This window comes from Lissotriton helveticus, chromosome 5_1, assembly GCF_964261635.1.
Source record: "Lissotriton helveticus chromosome 5_1, aLisHel1.1, whole genome shotgun sequence".
Taxonomy (NCBI): Eukaryota; Metazoa; Chordata; class Amphibia; order Caudata; family Salamandridae; genus Lissotriton; species Lissotriton helveticus.
Window position 1 is genome coordinate 1,683,642,797 of NC_136065.1, and position 23,502 is coordinate 1,683,666,298.

General features: G+C 45.1%; 1 protein-coding gene across 1 annotated transcript in view; it reads left to right on the top strand.

Annotated features, from left to right (window-relative positions):
• Positions 1-501: 501 nt before the first annotated feature.
• Positions 502-23,502, top strand: part of ZFHX2 (zinc finger homeobox 2) — a 527,257-nt gene continuing 504,256 nt past the window's right edge. Inside the window, exon 1 of the mRNA XM_078640613.1 lies at positions 502-631. The gene's annotated coding sequence lies outside the window, so the exon portion shown is untranslated. The remainder of the gene's footprint in view (positions 632-23,502) is intronic.

Here is a 23,502-nt window from a genome sequence, read left to right on the forward strand (position 1 = left end):
CAAGATTAATCTGCCAATAAACTGATCTTGAGATCCAGGAATAACGGATTTGACTCCGAGGGCACTAAGCACCTCTGTGGGAACGGGCGGGGTGACACCCAGGTGTGACGTCTTGTAAAATGGATGGGGCGAAGGATAAGAATAAGACCCCTAGCCTTGTCCCTTCGATCGCCATTCGTCTGCGCTGGGGGGTGAGGTGGAGGGGGGTGTTGACTATTAAGACCACAACCCCCAGCATGCCACGCGCGCGCGCCCGCTGCACCTGCTCAGTATCCCAGGCCAGCCCTGTGTGTGTGCCAACGAGAGCGCACGCAAGAGCGCCTATTGATTTATTCTATTGTGCCGGGGCGCGAGCGCCGGGCTGTGAATGAGTCCACGCTGGAGAGGGGGGGGACCCAGGGATCTCCACTCATGTAAATCGATGGAGAAAGCCTCTCGTCGCCGCCGGAACGCCGCCGCGCCGGCATCGGCGCATTGATTATTCCAACAGCCCCCCCTCCCCCCCCCTCCATCATCCCTCTCGAGAAAGAGAGAGGCGAGGAAGTGAGAGAGAGCGCGTGCGGGGGCACGAGCGAGAGACCGCCTCCTCGTCTGGCAGTCTCCGGCGCGGTCACCCAGCTCCAGCGCGGCCGTAAGTACCATTGATTTTTTCTCTCCTCGTTCGGGATTTTTCGCCTGCGCGGCCGCGCGCTCGGCTCCGCGCGCCCCCTCCTGCTGGCGGCCGCGGCAGAGAGAGGCTCCTGGGCGGAGGGGGCCGGGGAGGTCTGACAGGGGGGCTGAGAGAGAGGGCAGACTGACAGACAGGCGGGAGAGACACTCTGACAGAGGCTAGAGACAGCCTGACTGGGAGGCGGGCAGAGACAGTCTGGCCGGGGAGGGAGACGGTTGAGGAGAGACGGTTTGAGAGAGGTCGTAGCTGCTGGTAGAGACAGACTAATGAGGCTACAAACTGTCACCAGAGGCGGTCACAGAGGAGTCGCCGAGATGGCCCGTCTCTGTGTCCCATGGAGGGAGAGCGGTGGCGGGGCACGGACGGGCACACTGAGGGTCAGTCTGGTGGGGCACAGGAGATGAACCATGACAGCCAGGGGCTTGTCATAGTTTGACAAGGGGGATTGACGTGGAGGGTGAAGACTGTCGGACGGGTGGGGCAGCGACTGTCACACCAGTGGATTCGAGACGGTCGAAGGGTTTGGGGCAGTTGAGAGGATTGTTTTAGAGGCAGAGGATGTTGAGGCAGGAGGAAGGAGAGGGTCAGAGACGGTTGAAAGGAAGGGGTTAGGGATGGAGGGCAGAGAGGGGGCGGGGTTGGGGATACAGCACATCGGCCCGCTATAGGAATATGATGCATATCATGCATTATGCATGCGCTCGCACGGCACGCTGTCCGTCCGTCTGTCCACCCCGGGGAATATCCCTGTACTGAACAATGTATGGAAATATGCATATTTATGAGCATAAACATGTGTGTGCCGGTGATGGATATTGTCTGTTCGCCGATATATGCGCTCCTTGCAGCTGCTTACTAGCGAAGACAAAGCCAAGCTTCGGATGCTGTCGTTGAAATCCATTTTCTCAATACGAAAAATATGGAACTATCCATCTATCGATATGCATTTATTTAGGAGTCTATAAAAATGTACTTATGTGCGGGTATACATGTAGATATATAGGGTATACATATACTGAACCTTAAGTGAATATATGTAAATATAGATCTGTATACAGAAATATGTATTCCCTAATATATAATACATACGTGTTTATATGTTTTTTATATATGTGTTTACATATATTTCACATAGCGCTGTGCGTGGATACCCGTGTGAACACCAACATCCCAATCCCAAGAGGTACACATGTCACCCAGGTCTGTTGATGGAGAAGGGAGGGGCGGGGAGTGTTGCTTATGGATCCCTACAATGGTATTGCGCCTCCATATTAGAGGCCTGTGTATGTTGTGTGGCGTGGCTATCGCAGAAAGGTGAGTGAAATATGGGAGGGATGGCATGAAAGGTTGAAATTCAAGGTTAACCCATTCAGCTGGACACATCACCACTGCAGGGACCTGGAGGGATTCTTTATGAAGGGTGTGCGCAGGCTTACCCAAGAGCGCCTAGGCGGTTGACATGCATTTCACTGGTGAACATGTTTCTTGGCACCTTAGCTGTTAATTTGGAGTGACCCCTCGCTTTCCCTCCAATAACGCCTGCGTCACCCCGACCGGGGGACAGCGCCACTCTGATGATATTAGGGCGCGCAGTGGGAGGGCACGAGACCTAGGCGCAGGTAGTGATGGTTAGGAGTGCCTAAAGCAAAACCGCCACATTTTGTTAATCTGGAAAATGGAGGCAAAATGGAAAAATACCCTTCTACTGCAGTATAGACCGAGACAATGGAATTAGCCGCCGATCGGACTTTTCTGCAGCATAGGCCCCAAGCATAAAATCTTCAAATCCTTTGTCGTTAGCATAAATATTATTGTTATTGTAGTCCCTTCATCTTCGTCCGATATTACCATTCGTAACCAATCAGGGAGCGGATTAGCATACAACAATCCCGGAGCTGTTCAAGAAAACTAGAGCAGTCTTATTTCATTTGTTCCTCACTACCAGCAACTGGACTGACCAATGGCTTTTTCCTTTTTTTTTCTTTATACATATATTTTTTTCTTTTCTCTATTCTCGCGTTCCATGGTGGTGTTCTTGTGTCCGTTTTGAACATCTATACCTGCGTGCCCCTCCTCCCTTCTCCATCTTGCTTTAGAACTGTCTCTTTTTAAATATTTTTCTGTAGTCTTTCTTACTTTATTACCATACATAGTTCCACCTTTAATTCTAACAGTATTTCTATGCATCTTTCACTATCATTCTCTCGTTCATTTTATTTTTAGTGTTTAATTGTTTTTCACTGTACACACGCCTTTCTTTTTTTTTTTTTCCTCATCCCAGCTTCGGAACTTGACCAAAAACGACACTGGGGGCAAATTACTCTGTCTCTCAGAGCCTCAGATTATAAACGTAGTGTAAATATGTTGGATGCAAAAATAAAATAAAAAAAAGAAGTGCTGTCTAGTGCTATCCCAATTACATGGTTCTCTTCACATCACATTCTGGTTTTCATAACCTAGTAAGAACCGGACTCCTCACACACAATCCTGTTGAATGTGAAGCACCCCGCTAGTCTTTGGAGCTAGGTTTGCATTAAATAAGAAATGTACTATAGGTCCTCTTTATACCTGCCTCTTTCTATATCCTTTTTCTCTCTTTACTGCTTGTTTCCTTTTTCCATATCTCTGCTGTCACTCTCGTTTCTTATCACAATCTTTGTCTAAGGTTTGTCCCTCTATACCCTTTAGTTTGTCCCGGTCTTAATATATAACTTTCTCTCTCTCACCTTTTGATCTCATTTCGTCTTTCCTTTTCCGTAGTTCAGACTTTACATACATTTCTTCCCCTATTTTTTATTTGTCTGTATATTCTCATTTTTTTCTTCCAGTAGCACTTTTTCTTTTGTGTGCGTTTAATGGTTCCTATCAATTTTCCCACCTTATGTTTTTCTCTCATTCCTTATCTGTAGTTTTCTTTTTTTACAGCATGTCTCTATCGCCCTTGTGGCTTCAGTCTTGCTGTCTTTACTTTACTGTTTTCTATCTCCTTTACATGTCTGTCTCTTTTTATATCTCCCTCAATTTAGTAGTCCTTCTCTTCTTTCTCATGTTAGTGTTTTCTTCCTCGGGCATTTGGTCTAACTACAGATCTTTCCTTTTGCTAATTTCTGTCTGTTCTAAGTCCCCTCCTTCTGCCCCCATGACAAACATTTTTGAAGTGTATGTTCACCCATAGGGACATATTGGCGCCGAATAACAGAAGTGTACTGTTACATAACTCAATGGCATTCATTTTTATTGTCTTCGGAAATATAAAAAGGATACGTGGACCCACCAAGATTTGAATCTGTGACCATGAGATTCTTTGCGTGGCTGCATTAGTCCACTGAGCCATCACACCCGTCTGTACATCTTCCTCTACCCTCTATTTCATCGCTTCTCTTCCATTTTCTGTTTCTTCTTTTTGATGTATTTCACCCCTTTTTCTTTCTCTAGCCCTTTCTTTGTCTCTTATGCCTTAGTTTTATCTTTCATTTGCTAATTATGTCTCGGTATTTCTGTAATGTATTTATTCTTACTCTTTCAAGTTTTTCATCTTGTATCCCCCATAGCTGTATCTTTTCAGCACCTTCTTTTTATCTAGAGCTCTTTTTTCATTATATATTTGGCCATTTTCTCACTTTTGTTCCCCATTTTCAGTACTTTTTCTCTACCTTTTTCATTCTTTCATTTTTGTGCCATTTTTGTATCTTTTTTCTTTCTTTCTTGTTCCTTCTCTTTCCTTTTTTCCTATTGCTAGTTTTCCTTCAGTTGGTTCTTTTTTGTCTTCCTAGAACCGTTCCTTTTATTTCTTCATCTTTCTATCTGTTTTATTTCTTTTACTCGAGCCTTCTGTATTGGTATTTCTTTCTTTTTCGTTTATATGCATACTGTCTCATTTCGTTTTCTCTCCTCCGTACTTTCGTTTTTCTGGCTGTTCTCCTTTTTGTCTATCCTTCTCTTGCCTTTGAATTTTTATAGATCTGTAACTTTTACTCACATTCTCTCTTCAGTTCTTTATGTTGATATTACCTAGGTATATGTTTAGTTTATTTTAAAACTATAAGATCAAACCTGAGATTAACTTTCTTCACTTGTTAGATTTAGTGGATAAACCATTGAAATATTTAAAAATGTAAATGCAAGCTTTGCCTTTGAGCTTCAGTAATCAGTTGTCCTCAAATTACTTAATAGTTAGTCAGCTGCGGCTCATCCATATGAGCAAATGGGCCACACCCCCTCCTCTTTTTTCCAGAGAGGAAGAGTGTCTGTCAGGTCGAGCAAATGCCATCCTGACAGACACTCTTCTTGTTCAGGGCAGGTAGTCGAGAGCTAGACATGCGCTAAATGTTCATGCTCCTGGCTGCCTGAGCTGAACTTTACCAGGCTGAGGATTTCACCGCCCTGTGGGCATGACCTCATCCGGTAAAAAAGTGCTTCAAGCCCCTCGCGACGAGAGGTAGTGTCATCGATTGCCTCAGACCTGTGCTCTTCACTCTTAAGCCCTGGATACCAAGGGCCAAGTGTTAATCAGTGACACCGTGTAACAGAGTGCGGTAGGGTCAGAAACTCTCACTGAACCCATCCCACTCTGTGACGAGTGAGGGACTGCTGCCTTCCCTCACTGGCTTACCCAAGGTTAGCCAGTAAGGGAAGGCAACAGTCCCAACGCTCCTGGGACATCTGAGGCTTTCTTCTCACAGAGTAGTAGGACAGGTACTTTTAATCTTTTTAAATGTTTGGTGCATGCATGTGTGTATGTATAAATGTAGGAATTTGTTGTGAGTGTGTGTTTGTGTGTGCATGTTTGTGAATCCATTGGTTTGAGTGAGTGTCTGTGTACATGTTTGACCCTCCCACTCCCTCCCTGTCAACTTTACTAGCTGCCACTTGTTAAAGTGCCTTATAAAACGTCTTCATCCTTTGAGCACACATGTCCCCTTTAGTGCAGGGGAATAGTTTCTAATCACTGAAGAGAGCCTACCCCTGGCATAAGTACGTACATTGTAAGATAATAGTTTCCTTTGACAGTGATTACCCCTTTCGTTCAAGAACTAGTGGATGTACATGCACCCTCACTCTGTGGTTGCAGAGACTCCACTAACTCATGACCTGACTCGTGTCTATATTTATGCAGATTCATCACATCCTTGAGCAACCCCCTCATCTCTCAAGGGAACAACCCAAGCCTCTCTACTTGCCTACTTTCTCTTGCACGCTTTCTCTTAAGTTGAACATTTTCGAATTCACGAATCCCCTTTGTTGTAAACGTCCCCCAATAGGGTGTGCAGCATTGTAAAGGTGGAATGTAATGGCCTTTGCCACCATGCTCCCCTCTCATTGCAGGGCAACACCCTGGAGCACAAAGCGCCGGGACACTCCTTTGGAGTAGCCGTTGCGCTATACAAGACCCATTAATAACATAACATAACATAACACCCAACTGGTTTTAAATCTGCATCATTGCATTGTGCACTCATGGTCCACCTTTTCTTGCCGTTTGCCTCAGGGAGCAGCCAAGTTAGCATGTAATTTGTCTTATTGAGACCCAGCACTAACCCAGATCAAAACGCAGAGGCATAAGAGGGGAAGGAGAAATGTTACAGAGTAGAGAGGATGAGAGGGGAGAAAGGAAGCGCAGAACGGATAGAGAAGAAAGATGGAGGAAGGATAGAAAGAAAACAGATGGATAAAATACAGATGAGCAGAATGGGGACGTAGAGGGGGATGAGATGGGTATGGATCACCAAGTCATTAAAATAGAACAAAAACGATAGAGAGTAAAATAGAGCAGGAAGAGCGCTAAGAGGTGGAAGAAGGATGGTGTGAAAACAAGGAAAGGTGGCGAAAGCGATAAAAAAGATGGAGACAGAGCTGGTAAACAGACAGAGAGGAAAGGGATGACGTAAGAACAGAGGCAATGGATTGAGTGAGACTGGAGAAAACTGAAGGGAAGAACTAGACAGTGGATCAAGAAGTAATATAGAAAACAGGTGGCATAAGAATGGAGAGCATGGAAATCTCGAAGGATGGAAGACAGATAGAGAAAGGAAAGAGGGCACAGATGGAGTAATGCTGGAGCGGACATAGAGGAAGGCTGGAGATGAGGGGTAGAGAATGAGGAAAGGATAGAATAGAGAGGAAAGATAGAATCTAGCCAGAGGTGGAGATAAAATCGAAGAATGCTAGAGGAAGAAGGGCCGGAAGAGAAACATCGTGGAGAAAAGATAGAGGGGCAGAGACGGAAGCAGGAGAGAGGATAGACTGAAAAGAGATTGAGAAAATAGAAAAAGATAGAGTAAGGGAAAAGATGAAAGAATGAGAATAAAAGAACGAAACGAACGAAGAAAACGGGAAAGAAATGAAGGATATGGGAAAGGATAAGGGCGGTCAGACAGTGAAAAATAGTGGCAGGATACCAAAGATATGGAGTGAGTAAAGAAAAATGGCTGGAGATGGGAAAGAAAAGATGGATATAGGACAGAAAAAAAGAAACATGAAGGAAGGAAAGAGATTAAAAGGATGGAGGAAGAAGTGAGCGCGGATCGAGAACCCTGGAATGATTGAGAGGACGAGAAACCTCGGATTGCGGGGAGTCGCTCGCCCGTTGCTCTTGCACTCTTTCGAGGCCCATATTTCCTGGCCCGGACAGGTTGTCGACACTTCAGTCCTTTAACATTACTTTATAAACCCATTCTATCGATTTTTCCATCCTTCTTCCGTCTCCCTCCGCCCCCGCCCTCCTCCCCAGTGTCCATCCTCCTCGGCTCGGTCTCGCGCGCATCGCCTCCGCCCACTCCTGGGAACAGGATAGAATCCTCTCAGCCTCACGGTCCGTGTTTAATTGTTTTACGCCGTTTTTGTATAGCGCCTAGTTCGCAAATTGCTTAGTCTCTTGGCGTTGGTTCAGGGTGTAATAGAGTGCAGCACTTGGGATGAAGTGCTGTAGAATGCTTCTCCACTCTTTCCCACGTCTAAGAATTATGCGGAGAGGTATGCTCCTCTGCTCAGTTTTGGGATTGGTGCTGAATTTGTCCTTGTTCACTTCTAGTGCTTTTATACAATTTGCGGGCGCGTGTGATTCTCCTCTTACTCCTGTGAATGACCCCCTCACTACTAGGAATGATGTCGAACTCCTCTGGATAGCTCGTAAAATGGTGAAAAATCCTAGAGCACTTTTGAGAATACTGAATACACATCTGCTCACTCGTGGGAATTAAAGGCGAGCGATCCAACACATTAACATGGTGGGCTCTGCTTTGAGCTTTTGCAGGAGCCGAGCCTTAGAATATTTGACATGTAAATCATGCAGTAAAGATCATGTTGGAATATGATATGGTGTCTTCAATGTTAAAAAAAAGTGTACTTCTTTAACAGGCGTAATAAGCGTTTCACTTCAGATTGTATCTCTGTATTGTGAAGTGTTTAATAAAAGTGAGAGTTAAGCATAAACTGAGGTACATGTCTGTCCTTTCATGATGACAATGCTATTAGTAAACTAAGAGGCAGGTGACGGTTCATGTGAACCTTATTTATAGGCTAGAGTTTTATTATACACAGGGTTGGACTGATTGATAGGGCAATCTGACAGTGTATGAGACAGTTTTTTGTGTCTGTTTGTGGGCCTGTTCTATGGTCTGATAGGTTGCTTTTTACTGTTGATTTCCCTGATATTACTACAAACATTGCTTGCAGCAATCACAAATGCATGCAGTCTACCATAGCTTGTAAAACACCAACGGAGCCTGTTTGTACAAGTGGAATACTCCCCCGATTTTCAAATGTCGGCCGCTTTTTTAGCTGTTTGAATCACCAAGGGGGAGGGGTAGGTGCTTTTATTTTGGTGCCCGCATCGATTATCTGCCCCAAATTGAACCTGATTATACACGGAGAAAAATAATAGTCTAGTAAACTAAAGAAAAGTTTTGTACAGCACACATACTGAATTCATGTATTTGAATGTGCTTTCATCTGTGATTTTTAAAAAAAGGAGGCTCAGTTAAATTGTGTTTGCCCAGAATCACACAGCTTGGGCAAGCAGGAAACAATCCATGATTTCCCATTTTTACACTGTACAGTGCAGCCACTCGATGGGTACCTCTGTCTGACATGGTACGTTAATGCTTTGTCCTTCATTCTTGGATGATGAGATTAGAGCATGAGTGACAGGCATAATCCACATTTTATTTTTGGCAGTTTTATAAGGTACAAGGGACAAACCAGCTAATCACAACAGACACATACTAGCTACAAACATTTTTTTCGGCATAGGGAGAATTGCTGGGGTTTACAGGATGCTGAGCATAGGTTGGGTATCAAGCCTGGTCTCCCATGTTAGATAGTTGGCTGCTGTAGCCACTCTGCCACATTGCCTCCCCAGAAATCTAGGCTCATTTTCGCTCGAGTTTCAAAAAGGGCCTTGAGCTGAGCTAGAGCCAGGCATCTGGCTAGATCCTGGCTCGAGCTTTGAGTAGCTCACCTATCTCTATTGTGAATGATGTACAATTCTTATTTGTTCACTTCTTGGAATGCTCCTCTGCTCACGTCTGTGAATGGTAGTTATATATGTGGTATTTGTATAGATTAGACCTCTCCAGAAGGCAGTGCAGCCTCCATTTCTGGTAATGGCATAGAAATAGAATGCTCCTACATTTGCTCTTAGAAATAGGTGTGTGTGTGTTCAAGCAATCCACATTAAGTATAGTGTACAATATTCCAGCATTTATTGCTGAGGAGTATGTATATTTCACTTCCGCTGACAGCTAGAAACAGTGCAGAATGCATCCCTTTGGGAATGGTGTACAATTCTCTGTTCACGTCTGGGAATTGTGTAGGATATGCCTCTGACAATTTGCTTGCAGTGCTTCCCTGCTTACTGTTTAAAATAGCACAGAATACTACGCTAAGCACTGTGGTGATGTAGACTGAACAAATGCTTATGGGGATGACGTCGTATGCCATGGTGCTTACTGCTGAAGATGGTGCTGAATGTACCAATGTTATCTTCCGAAGATAATATAGGCTGTACCACTGCTTCCTCAATGGGTAGGGGTTGAACGCATGCACCACTTTATCCTGCTGAAGCTAGATGGTGTTATTTTCAATAACGCTAACTGCGGAAAATAGTATTTGAATGCAGCTCTGCTTTCTTTCGGGGATTTGTTGACTACTTTGGCACTTATTGCTAAAGCAGAATGAATGCGCCAAGGCTGAATTCTAGGGATCATGATTACTCCAGGGGGTGGTGCTCAATGCAGCAATGCTGCTATTGAAGTGATGTTAAATGTATCATCATTACCTACTGACAATGGTTTTGAAGGTACTTGCACTAACGTCTGCAGCTTATGTAGAATGTGCCATTGCATAGTTTAGGAAATATGCTGATGCTCCGATGCTAACTACTGAACATGGCAGTGGCTGCACCAGTGCTAACTTGTGGTGACGATGTAGAATACAGGCTACATCATATTCAGTATGCAGATGTCCGCTTAATTGGATTATGTAGTTTGCACCACTGCTTCCACTTGGAAATTGAGTTGAACGCATCACTATTAACTGCTCAAAGGTCGTGGAGTACACTGACGATTATGAGGATTGTATAAAATGTACCTTAAATAACAGTTGAAGATGGCATAGTCAGTACAGCCGCTAGCATCAGGACCTCTGCTCTTAGTTGGAGAGGGTGCAGAAGCCATAGCCGCTCACTGTGAAATATGGTGTGGCCTGCTGGAGTTGTGAAGGATTCAGAAAGGGGGTGGTGATGGACAGAGCATCTGAGTTAAACAGAACACTCATACCCAGTCAGAAGATCAGGGCTTGATCCATCACCGTTTTTAGCTCACAGCACCACCCCAGTTCAGAACCTGGCTATATGCAAATTAGTCTGACCCTGGCATAGTGCATCATGGGAACAGGGCAGACCAAACTACCAAGCCAATTCTTTACTGGAAAGGAAACAAGCTTCCGGGGACCGGTTTCTGGCATTACAGCCGTCTTCGGCCCGGCTTGCTTGAGTCCTGATGGTGCAGTGAGTAAGGGACTCACATCTGAGCATACCCTGCCACTCCTATAGTGGCCAAAACGATTCAGAAAGGGGGTGGTGATGGACAGAGCATCTGAGTTAAACAGAACACTCATACCCAGTCAAAAGATCAGGGCTTGATCCATCGCCATTTTTTAGCTCACTGCACCATCCCAGTTCAGAACCTGGCTATATGAAAATTAGTCTGACCCTGGCCCAGTGCATCATGGGAACAGGGCAGACCAAACCCCCTTTTCTGAATCGTTTTGCCACTATAGGAGTGGAAGGGTATGCTCAGACATGAGTCCCTTGCTCACTGCACCATCAGGATTCAAGCAAGCCGGGCCGAAGACGGCTGCAATGCCAGAAACCGGTCCCCGGAAGCTTGTTTCCTTTCCAGTAAAGAATTGGCTTGGTAGTTTGGTCTGCCCTGTTCCCATGATGCACTGGGCCAGGGACAGACTAATTTGCATGTAGCCAGGTTCTGAACTGGGATGGATCAAGCCCTGATCTTTTGACTGGGTATGAGTGTTCTGCTTAATTCAGATGCTCTGTCCATCACCACCCCCTTTTATGAATTGTTTTGGCCACTATAGGAGTGGAAGGGTATGCTCAGACATGAGTCCCTTGCTCACTGCACCATCAGGATTCAAGCAAGCCGGGCCGAAGACGGCTGCAATGCCAGAAACCGGTCCCCGGAAGCTTGTTTCCTTTCCAGTAAAGAATTGGCTTGGTAGTTTGGTCTGCCCTGTTCCCATGATGCACTGGGCCAGGGACAGACTAATTTGCATGTAGCCAGGTTCTGAACTGGGATGGTGCAGTGAGCTAAAAAACGGTGATGGATCAAGCCCTGATCTTTTGACTGAGTATGAGTGTTCTGCTTAATTCAGATGCTCTGTCCATCACCACCCCCTTTTCTGAATCGTTTTGGCCACTATAGGAGTGGAAGGGTATGCTCAGACATGAGTCCCTTGCTCACTGCACCATCAGGATTCAAGCAAGCCGGGCCGAAGACGGCTGCAATGCCAGAAACCGGTCCCCGGAAGCTTGTTTCCTTTCCAGTAAAGAATTGGCTTGGTAGTTTGGTTTGCCCTGTTCCCATGATGCACTGGGCCAGGGACAGACTAATTTGCATGTAGCCAGGTTCTGAACTGGGATGGTGCAGTGAGCTAAAAAACGGTGATGGATCAAGCCCTGATCTTTTGACTGGGTATGAGTGTTCTGCTTAATTCAGATGCTCTGTCCATCACCACCCCCTTTTCTGAATCGTTTTGGCCACTATAGGAGTGGAAGGGTATGCTCAGACATGAGTCCCTTGCTCACTGCACCATCAGGATTCAAGCAAGCCGGGCCGAAGACGGCTGCAATGCCAGAAACACTGTGGCCCCTCCTTGATATACTGTCAAATGCATCGCTCCGTACATGGCACCAAAGGCACCACTTCGAATTGCTAGTATTGACACAGTGGACTGCTAACTTAAGCGGAAAGTGTAAAATACGCTCCTGTTTTTCCTTGGGATGACATAAAAATTCACTGAACTGTTCCTTGGGGATGATGAAGAATGTCCTACCACTGATTTCTGAGGGTGGTCTAGAATGCATTTCTGTTTCTTCCTAGGGCTTCTGCTCGTTCCTGGGGATGGTGTAGCATGCCTCGCTGCTTCTTTCTGTAGATAGTCTTGAGTGTACGCCCTGTGCCTGAAGATGGCCTAGAGTGCACCACTGCTCGCTTCTGGGTGTGGTCAAGAATGCACTGCTGTTCCTTCTTGGGCATGGTGTAGAATTAAATTGCTACTCCTAGCATGGGACCCTTGAACATTTCGATGCCATGCGTGGGGTTTTAACGTTAATAGCATGCAGTGATGGGATAACTGCTTCTGCCTGTGCTCAAAAAGGGACTCTGTTTTAACAAATGATCAAATACCCGACGAGGAGTAAGGAACCGTAGCAGAACCTGAAGAAACTGCAGAGGCACAGATTACTTGGTTAGAAAACCACTAACTGAAAGACGAAGAGAACGACCTGAGCAGAATTAGAACTAGTGACAATCGCAGTCAAAATATCAGCATAAAAAACCTGTTGGGGCTAAAACTAGAATACAGATTTAGCCATTTTTTTTTCTAAGCACGCAGACTTATTCCCACCTCCATTCATAAATACACAAGTCCCGCACACTCAGAGGAGTGCGTACATAATGAGTTGGACCAATATTAGGGTCCTTCTCTTTCATAAAATGCCTGTTTTCTCGTCACCCATCGAAGGAACTCTATTTTGCATAAAGAATGGAGCGATGATGGATACATATAACCCTTTTTCTGCCCTGAGGATACCCTCCAACTTTCCCCTGGAGCGCAAAACTGTGTGGGCAATGTAGGCACCAATAATGGATTGAGCGCTTACTACCTGTGCATCTTGACAAATGAAGGGAGTAAATCCACTCATAAGGCTTCCAAACAAATGAGACTGAATCATAGCCTGGAAAGTGCAAGCATCTTCTTTTTTTGAGATAGGACCCCCAGGTGTGAAGCAAGAAGATTTAACTTTCGTACCCCCATCTCACCAGGCCTAGCTGGAGTCTCGTAGGAGGGGTTTGCTTGTCTTTTACGCCTGTTATGCACTTTGCACTATGCACTTTACAGTTTATTGCTTTGTGTTTTTAAGTTCCTTGTCATGACGGGGGGAGGGTTTATGATGGTGCCTCTAACATATTGAGGGATAAGTACTCTGGCTGCTATCTGATGCTAGTCAGTTTATCTCGTTGTAGCGAAACTGTATTATGTTCTTATATTTGAAGTGAATGGTTAGCCCAATCCGCTTACATCTGTTATGTGTGCCCATCAAAATTGTGGCAAAATTCTTGACATACTTGTTGAATTGAGTTTGGGCCCTGGAGGGGGACGATGTTGCTTTTGGCACTTTAGTATGCACCACACTTTGCTGTGCATTATGCACCTTGCAAAACAATAGATAGGTGTCTATGACCTAGGATTTTTAATGTTTGCTGATTCTATGGGGGGTTCCAAATGTTGTCATATCGGGAAGGCAAAGGGTGTCACGCGCAGAGGAACATACTACTATGCTTGTGTGATTTATACTATATATGGTACAAAAGGGGGTGGTGATGGACGGAGCATCTGAACCAATCAAACACCCACACCCAGTCAAAAGATCTGGGTTTGATCCATCACCGTTCTTTAGCCCACTCTGCCACCCCAGTTCAGACATGGCTATATGCAAAAAAGTCTGACCCTGTGCCTCATGGGAACAGTCCAGCCTGAACAGCCAAGCCATGCCTTCCCTGGACCGGAAACAAGCTTCCGAGGACCGGTTTCTGGCATTCCAGCCGTCTTCAGCCCGGCTTGCTTGAATCCAGTGGCAAAGTGAGCAAGGGACTCACGTCTGAGCATACCCTGCCACACTTATGGCAGCCAAAGCGGTACAAAAGGGGGTGGTGATGGATGGAGCATCTGAACCAATCAAACACTCGCACCCAGTCAAAAGATCTGGGTTTGATCCATCACCGTTCTTTAGCCCACTCTGCCACCCCAGTTCAGACATGGCTATATGCAAATCAGTCTGACCCTGTGCCTCATGGGAACAGTCCAGCCCGAACTGCCAAGCCATGCCTTCCCTGGACCGGAAACAAGCTTCTGAGGACCGGTTTCTGGCATTCCAGCCGTCTTCAGCCCGGCTTGCTTGAATCCAGTGGCAAAGTGAGCAAGGGACTCACGTCTGAGCATACCTTGCCACACTTATGGCGGCCAAAGCGGTACAAAAGGGGGTGGTGATGGACGGAGCATCTGAACCAATCAAACACTCACACCCAGTCAAAAGATCTGGGTTTGATCCAGCACCGTTCTTTAGCCCACTCTGCCACCCCAGTTCAGACATGGCTATATGCAAATCAGTCTGACCCTGTGCCTCATGGGAACAGTCCAGCCCGAACTGCCAAGCCATGCCTTCCCTGGACCGGAAACAAGCTTCTGAGGACCGGTTTCTGGCATTCCAGCCGTCTTCTGCCCGGCTTGCATGAATCCAGTGGCAAAGTGAGCAAGGGAATCACGTCTGAGCATACCCTGCCACACTTATTGCGGCCAAAGCGGTACAAAAGGGGGTGGTGATGGACGGAGCATCTGAACCAATCAAACACTCACACCCAGTCAAAAGATCTGGGTTTGATCCATCAGCGTTCTTTAGCCCACTCGGCCACCCCAGTTCAGACCTGGCTATATGCAAATCAGTCTGACCCTGTGCCTCATGGGAACAGTCCAGCCCGAACTGCCAAGCCATGCCTTCCCTGGACCGGAAACAAGCTTCCGAGGACCGGTTTCTGGCATTCCAGCCGTCTTCAGCCCGGCTTGCTTGAATCCAGTGGCAAAGTGAGCAAGGGACTCACGTCAGAGCATACCCTGCCACACTTATGGCGGCCAAAGCGGTACAAAAGGGGGTGGTGATGGACGGAGCATCTGAACCAATCAAACACTCACACCCAGTCAAAAGATCGGGGTTTGATCCATCACCGTTCTTTAGCCCACTCTGCCACCCCAGTTCAGACATGGCTATATGCAAATCAGTCTGACCCTGTGCCTCATGGGAACAGTCCAGCCCGAACTGCCAAGCCAAGCCATGCCTTCCCTGGACCGGAAACAAGCTTCCGAGGACCGGTTTCTGGCATTCCAGCCGTCTTCAGCCGGCTTGCTTGAATCCAGTGGCAAAGTGAGCAAGGGACTCATGTCTGAGCATACCCTGCCACACTTATGGTGGTCAAAGCGGTACAAAAGGGGGTGGTGATGGACGGAGCATCTGAACCAATCAAACACTCACACCCAGTCAAAATATCTGGGTTTGATCCATCACCGTTCTTTAGCCCACTCTGCCACCCCAGTTCAGACATGGCTATATGCAAATCAGTCTGACCCTGTGCCTCATGGGAATAGTCCAGCCCAAACTGCCAAGCCATGCCTTCCCTGGACCAGAAACAAGCTTCCGAGGACCAGTTTCTGGCATTCCAGCCGTCTTCAGCCCGGCTTGCTTGAATCCAGTGGCAAGAGACTCACGTCTGAGCATACCCTGCCACACTTATGGCGGCCAAAGCGGTACAAAAGGGGGTGGTGATGGACGGAGCATCTGAACCAATCAAACACTCAATATATATGGTCATGCTCTAGGTCTTTTCCTTTTTCCTGTGTGCTGCTGCTTTTACAGGGGCGATGCAGGGGGAAGATCCCAGCAGTGGTTTCTCTAGGTGCAGGCTTAGTGCTCCTTATTTTCACTTTTAACTGGGTGTCTTGTATCATGTTTTTATATTCTGATTGAATGGTTATGCTAAATGGCTTGAAGTATGCATTTTCTTTTACTGTTTATGGTTTTTATTAACTAATTCACTAAATTTACATTTCAATAGGATCTCCACCTCAATTCTGATGCCTAGTTGCTAAGGTGATACACAGCACCCTGTGGCCAGTGCTATATTTTAGGGAAATGGCTTGGATGTCCTTGCAGCCTTTGTGAGTTCTCAGGTTTAACAAAAAGCATGTTTAGCCTAGCCAATCCGTGGGTGAAATTGCCAGGCAAGATGCAACAATATTTCAGAGAAGTGTGGCTCACTGGTTAGAGGCGGCAGACCCTGATGCAGAGGTCTGGCCCGGGACCAGGGTTCAATTCCCGACGCGGCAGGGTATCGGACTCAATGTCCGCGGACTCGACAATTCTCGCATTGGTGCCTACTCTAATCATGTGTCCCACTCTGCAACTCTGGGCAATAGCTCGCTTAATCTCCACAACGGCCCCAGTGGCGCTGGGATGCCTGGTTCCACCTTGGGGGTGCCCAGTAGGGGGCATCTCACAGGGAAAACCAGGAAGGGTTCCACAGCGGTATACAGCGCCAGGATGCCCTGAGTAGGGCGGCAGTGCTCTTTACAAGTAATCCCACATTTACATTTATTATGTCTGCCTTTTTTTCTTGGTGTCACTGGGAGCACGTATTGATAACAAATTGGAGTTGTGACAGTTGTTCCCAGCCCGACTGTCTGAAAACTAGTAGATCGCAAAATCACCCAAGTCCAAAAAGTGTCAAACTAGTTAAAGAAAGTCTTGGGTCTCCATCTAACAGTTACTAGGGATCCTGTAGTGGGGTGCTGGTTCTTTGGGGGGAGTGGGTACTGATATGGTTGGGTATGTTATTTTATTTTATCAGTAATAGTTTAAAATCCAAAAGGTCTAAATCGTAAGGTATCAGCAATTCATATAATTTATTCAAGAACAGATACGTAATCATGCTAGAAAAAATAGTTCTATTACACTTGAAATTAAAATGAAAAAGGCCTTTCATACTTAACTAAACCGGAGTAAAATCATTTATTTACTAATCATTCTGGCATCTGTACACTAGCTCCTACCCACCACATCAGTACCAGGGTTCTTGTTCAGAAGTGCAGCTCCATTGGCACCATTGTTAGGCATTTTCCTTCTCTGTTATCTGATAAAGTACTGTGACTGACTGTGACCACTGGGTGCCTTCCTTTGTGCACTAGTTCCTTACGGACTGTGCTTTGCTTCCCCTCTCATGTCTTTGGTTCCTCGCCCATCCCACCTCCACAACAAGATCTTGGGCTACAATGCTGTGTCATGATGTGGCATCATTTCCCACACCTCATATCCAACTCGAACCTATCTTTGCCAAGTCTTGACTCTTCTCCAGCCTTTCCAAAACTCCCTGATTTGCCATTCAACGCAGATCATTTTGCAGCTGTCTGTGCAAAGTAAAAGTTTGTCTGCAGGTCAGACCATGGTGGAATAGGTTAGACCCGAACTTGGTAATTTCTGCTACAGTGCCCGTCTATTAGCAGGGTCTGTCACTGTCTTAAGTACCAAATAGACCATACTCCTTATGCGGACTTGAAAAACATGTTCCTGGAACTATGAGCCTTGAAGCACTTCTAGAGTCTGAGACAAAATGATTTGCAAAGCTCAGTCGGACAACGGGCAAGAAGGTGAAATGGAGACAGATGTGTCTGATTATGAGAAGCTTCTTCTGCATCTAGGAATAGTTATGCTATGCGTGAAAGAAGAAAAGGTTTCTTCACATTTAATTCTATGTGATATGACCCCAAAGCTGAGCTAGCTTCACCCCTGAGTTTTGTTCTTAATGATATCGGAGATTCCTGAACTAATAAAGTAAAAATCTTTTGGGTATATAACCTTGAGATATTTGTTATTTGGAGCCCTGCACTATATCAGTAAAACGTGCAAAGTGGTGAGTGAGACGTGAGAAAAAGAAGCAAGTCCCAAAAGGGCTCCAAGCTTGTTCAACTCCAAAAAAGACTTGGTGATCTAATCTTCAATCTTTGGAGAAAATGAGATTTTCTGTCGTCAAAAACATAGCACAAAAAACTGATATAATCTGCACTGAAATATAGTTATATCAGTACTAAGCAACTGACCATCCTTTGTAAGGTCGGTTAGTTGCTGGACCTTACTCGTTTAGGTAGTTGAAATATTGGCCCATAGATACATTTTATTTGCTTCTTTAAAGTTTTCTATAGTCCTGTCTACATCAGGACGATTTCAGTGTTTTATAATTAGTGAAGAAAGCCAACTTTGTAGTAGAGTTTCTCTCTATATCTATCTATATATATATATATATATATATATATATATATATATATATATATATATAGTCATTTACTCAAATTGAAAGATCTATATGCCCATTTACATAGTCAAATTGGACAATACATGCTTTATGATAAGATGTATCGACTAAGTTACCAGTTTAGGTGGATATTTTAGTGGTGAATAAAAGAATTCTTTCACTCCGCTGGTAAAAGAAAAGTCCTTCAAACCCACTTAAAGCTTGGAATAACCAGAAGAGAAACGGAGGTGGAGTGCAGCGCTCTATTGGGAACATACGGAATGAATCTATCGGCTAGATATCGAGGGTTGGAAGAGCACACTGCTCTATGGACTACCACTAGTGCTTTGAAGAGGATGCGTTTAACGGGCAACCAATGCAAAACCTTGAGAGCAGCTGTTTTTGAGGAATGCTTAGGCATACGGAGAAATAACCTGGCTGCAGCATTTTGAACCACCTGTAGGCGCTTCACCTGGGCTTCGACAGCCCCCAAAAACAAGACATTCGCAAAGTCAAGATGTGAAGTGATCAAGGCATGACTCTTCTTGTCTCCAGAGGAAGGAGGGGAAGAAATTTTGTGATAGTACAGATCAGTGCAAAGCATTGACATACTACCACAGAGATCTGAGCCTTCATAGAGAGGGTATTGTCCAGTTTTACTCCTAATTTCTTTTACGACTGGAGAAGGGGGTGGCGGGACTGGCAATGCAGAGGGCTAAACTTCCTCCCACCAGTTGGACACGTGACCCAAAAGAGATAATTTCAGTCTTCTCTGCATTGCATTTTAGTTGGCTGCTCTCCCATCAAATGAAGACAGCATGCATGCAGTCTGAGAAAGGAGCTGCGATAGAGGCAGGCAGACCCTCGAAGGCAAGGAGTAGCTGCATGTCATCGGCTTAAGAAATGATTTTACAACTGAACGGCTCAACAAAGATTCCAAGAGGACCATGAAGATGTTAAAAAGGGTAGGGCTAATTTAAGAGCCCTGCAGGACGGACCCCTTGGTAAACTGCCTTGCTCACCGAGGAAAAAGGAGCAAGACGAACCAATTGGCCTCTAGCATTAACAAGCATTTGCAATGCAATAGGTCTCACATTTACATGTGTTTGAGCTACTGACATTGCAAATAACAATGCCTTTTATTTTTGTTTATAAAACATAAATAAAAGGAATTGTCATTGCAAACGCTTGTGCTAGCCAGCCACGCGAGAGCTTAAGAGCGTGATGAGGCTGAAAGTAGGTCACCTGTATACCATGACGAGTCCCAAACAGGAAAGAACATGGCCATGATAATTAAACATCTCTGAGAGATGTTTGTCTTCGGTTGAGAAAATATATTTAATGCATTGTTCCTCATCACGTCCACAGACATGGAAAGCAGTGCACTTCGGTGCTAGGCTGGTGTGTTTGGTCTGCTTCGGGACTCCTTTTGACTTTTCCAATGTTTTCCAGTGTTTTTAATATTTATTGTGTATTATAAAAATTAAAAAACAATATTGTACACTTTTCAGACCTCTTGGCATTGCCAATTCTTGTTTAAAGTTGTCCTACCAGCACAGCTGCTAGTCTGTTGCTTGCCATTTACATGTTTTGAACTACATAATAACATTTCATATTTTTCAGTTTATTACATTTGATAGCTTTTAAGCAAAGGGAAATTAAGGGATTTTTCCAGTCAAAATTTTTTGAGTTCATTAGAATATAGGTTCCAAAGTTGGTAATGTTGCTCCCAGGCCACCTCTTCTTCAAACATAAAATGCCTTCAAAACATCTCACCAAATGGTGTAAAACACACCGGAGCCCCCGTTTCTCAGCCGTGAGCGCAAACAGCGGTGTGCGCCTGTGCAGTCGCTGGCTTACAGATTTCTTCCTCTGTCTGGGACGCAGAAGGGGGGCCTGTGTATTTGCAGTGTCTGCGGGGACGCCACAGGCGCCTTGCGCAGGGCAGTGAGTTTGCGTTTTTACCCGATGACGCCTGTAACCAGGACTCTTCGTTTTCAGTAGTGGGCTTTCATTTAACAACCGAGTGCATTCTGGGAGGTGTAGTTTTGGCTGCCTGCTAGCGAACCAATGGGCCGGGCAAACCTGAGCACAATTTTGAAATTGAAAGTTTAGGATGGAACTGTTTTGTCTGAGAAATAATCTGGAGCCCCACACCACCTCAGAAGCTGTTTTATTTTGAATTCAGCATAGCGCACAATTTAATGTTCTATTTGTCATCTTTCAAGAATCTACAATCTGAAGCATGTCAGCCACGGGCTGTGATGGCTGGCCATTTTTGAGAGATATCTGTTTTTAACAAATGTAAGCTTTATTTAGAGCAACACATTGTCTGAGCACTTGCTTGAAACCACGGTATTGACAAGCAGCGTTCTTCAAAGGAAGCATGCCTAGCCCTCTATGAATGAGACAGACCCCATCTGGCCCGGCATACAAAGAAACCTGTGCATAGTTCAAAAGCTACTTTTGTCATCTCGTAATCAGCTTTGTTATTGGAACACAGCAGTTCGATAGCTAGGGGGAGTGGAGCTCATTGAAAAAGTGAACAAACATGCCCTTTCGCTGTGCACATGACAGGGAGGCAGGGAAAGTGAAAATGCACCATGCCCATGTTGTGCTGAAACGAGCCGTACGCGCGCACATCTCCTGTCCATACGCGTGCACATCTCCTGTCCCCATTACGACGAAAAATCAACGACAATAGACATCGCCAAGCGATCAGCGCATGCGCTGCATCGCTAGGCGAGACCTAAAAAATGACTTGCACTAGTCCCACACAGAACCCTCCACTCCCAAAGTGGAAAGACGGTGCAGGAGGATAGAGTGTGGGACAGTGTCGAAAGTAGCAGACTAGTCAAGAAGGATCAAGGCTGCATTTTTCTCTGACTCCAGCGACCATTTGATGTGGTCAGAAATTTACAGCACTGCTGATTTCCTGCTTGGACAGGGATGAAAACCAGATTGACTGGGATGTAACAAATTCCCTTCCTCAAGATATTTCGAGTCTGAGTGTTAACAAGCTTTTCCAGCATTTTTGTCAAGGCTGGTAACAAAGAATAGTTGGAGAAAATGCTGGGGTTCAATGCAGGATTCTTGAGCAGAGGGACCACTTTAGCGAGCTTCCAGCTCAGGATGCACAGGATGAATGTGTATGTGAGGCCACTAACAGGCCAGTGCATGTTTCCTGCAGACTAAAATCCAGATACGGGCCATATTAGTGGGTTCCTAAGCATTCAATGGTGGGCAAGTGTTTGGACTAGATTTGAAATGGAATAGGTTTTGACATTGAATTTACAAGGACCTCAACATGTACAAGGACTTTTACTGCAGTGAGAAAGGTGAACTTTATATATGTTTGATTATTTATTAATCATTTACATTTGAACACCACACTTTGATTTTTAACCAAAAGCGTTGGTTAAGCCATGAACAAGCAGTTAGGCTCTCTTTATGGTCTGGCTTGACAGCACAGTTGTCGCGAGACAATTATGTGAGGAGTTCTAGAGCGGGACTTTGGCTCTGCCCACATGTTGGAAGCTAAGAATACATGTTTTGATTTGGCAGAAGTGGTGTGCATCCGCAAAAAAAGTGCTTGCCCTCCATTAAGCTGCCTGAGCTTGAACTTTTAGGGTCACACACATGACATTGCAAAGCTATTGAAGTGTCTTAGATCACAATAAAAATTGATGGTGTTTTTTCTCTGGCTGTAGCACAGAGGTAGTTATGCAGTCATTAACCTACATGAATGTTTTGGTCTGGTTTGAAAGTTCAACTGTCTCATGCCCTTTTAACCTACACCAATATTATTGTACAGGCCTTTGCTTCCCCACAAATACATATTACAACATTCCTTTAAACTGAAAAACAGAGGGGAGAGCAAGGGATGGTGTTCACCGGTGGTGAACGGAGAATACTCCTATTCCCCTGGTCAAGAACTGAGTAAAACAAGTAGAGGAGTATCAACCGAAGTAAAGCTGAAGGTTTCCTAAAAGGGGGGGGGGTGTTTTCAATGACGAAAGGAAAGGATTTATCCTTTTGTAAGAAACCCCTCACTCACCAACCTAGTGGTGACATGCTTCATCATTGGGGTCCACCCTGGTGGCCTAGCGTCACCAGGGTGTGCTTCGACACCTGTAGTACAGTGGAGCAGGTTGTGAATGTAGGTGCAAAAAAAGGAAATGTTAAAAATTGTCCTGGTTTGAACTTATAAAAATATGATTTTTATTTTAAAGCAACAGGACAATATTAAAAAAGAAAGGCGAGATACTGGGAGGGGAATTATGCCCCAAGTGTCTCTATATGTGTAGTGGTGGGTCGGTCAACATGTTTCTACCAAATGGGTTAGTACCCGGTATTCATCAGGACCATATACAAGGAGATGGACGGTGTGGGCCCCCTAAAAGGCACACCCTATCCTAAATCCTCGTGTACCTTTTGGCAAAATTGCCAGTGGTAATATGCTCAATCAAAATTGGATGAGCATGTATGATAAAAAGAAGCAAAAAAACGTATTTAAGTGCTGTCAAATGCTTCTTCGGGCAGGGGGTAGGCTCATCACGCGGTGGAACATATTAGGCCCCGCCTGGAAGCTTCATTACGGATTCCAACCCGCACGGCATTACTAGCCGAGCAGCGGAAGGTAGAAGTAGGTTATTGGCCGCACATTCCACCGGTAAACTAATATAATATAATCACACTTCTGAAAAAACGAAAAATGTGCTTTCTTTTTGTTCCTAATTCTGATATATAAGTCAAAACGAAAAATGTGCTTTCTTTTTGTTCCTAATTCTGATATATAAGTCAGAGAAAGAAAAGCAAACAAGCACTCTTGGAAGTCAGCACCTGACATTTAACCTCTGTCTTTCAATGCACAGCAAATGTGATAAGATAAGGACAAGATTTAAAGGCCTGTTTACAGAAATGGAGTTTGTGGAAGAATACAATAAACATAGGCAACAGGAGGGACAAACTGAACCTAGAGTGCCTAAAGCAAAAAAAGCCAGAAAATAGAAAGCCAGAAAATGTGGGTTACAAACCACAAAGCCAATGGTAATCAGCAGGCGGAATGCATTCCTAGGACAACTTTCTGAAAGTCCCCAAGATGTTTTTAGCAAACCAGACAGCTGCGCTGGTTGATAGGCTGTGACTTAACAATGGCAACGGAAGACAAAAGCCTGATGACCGAATTAAGGAAGGAAA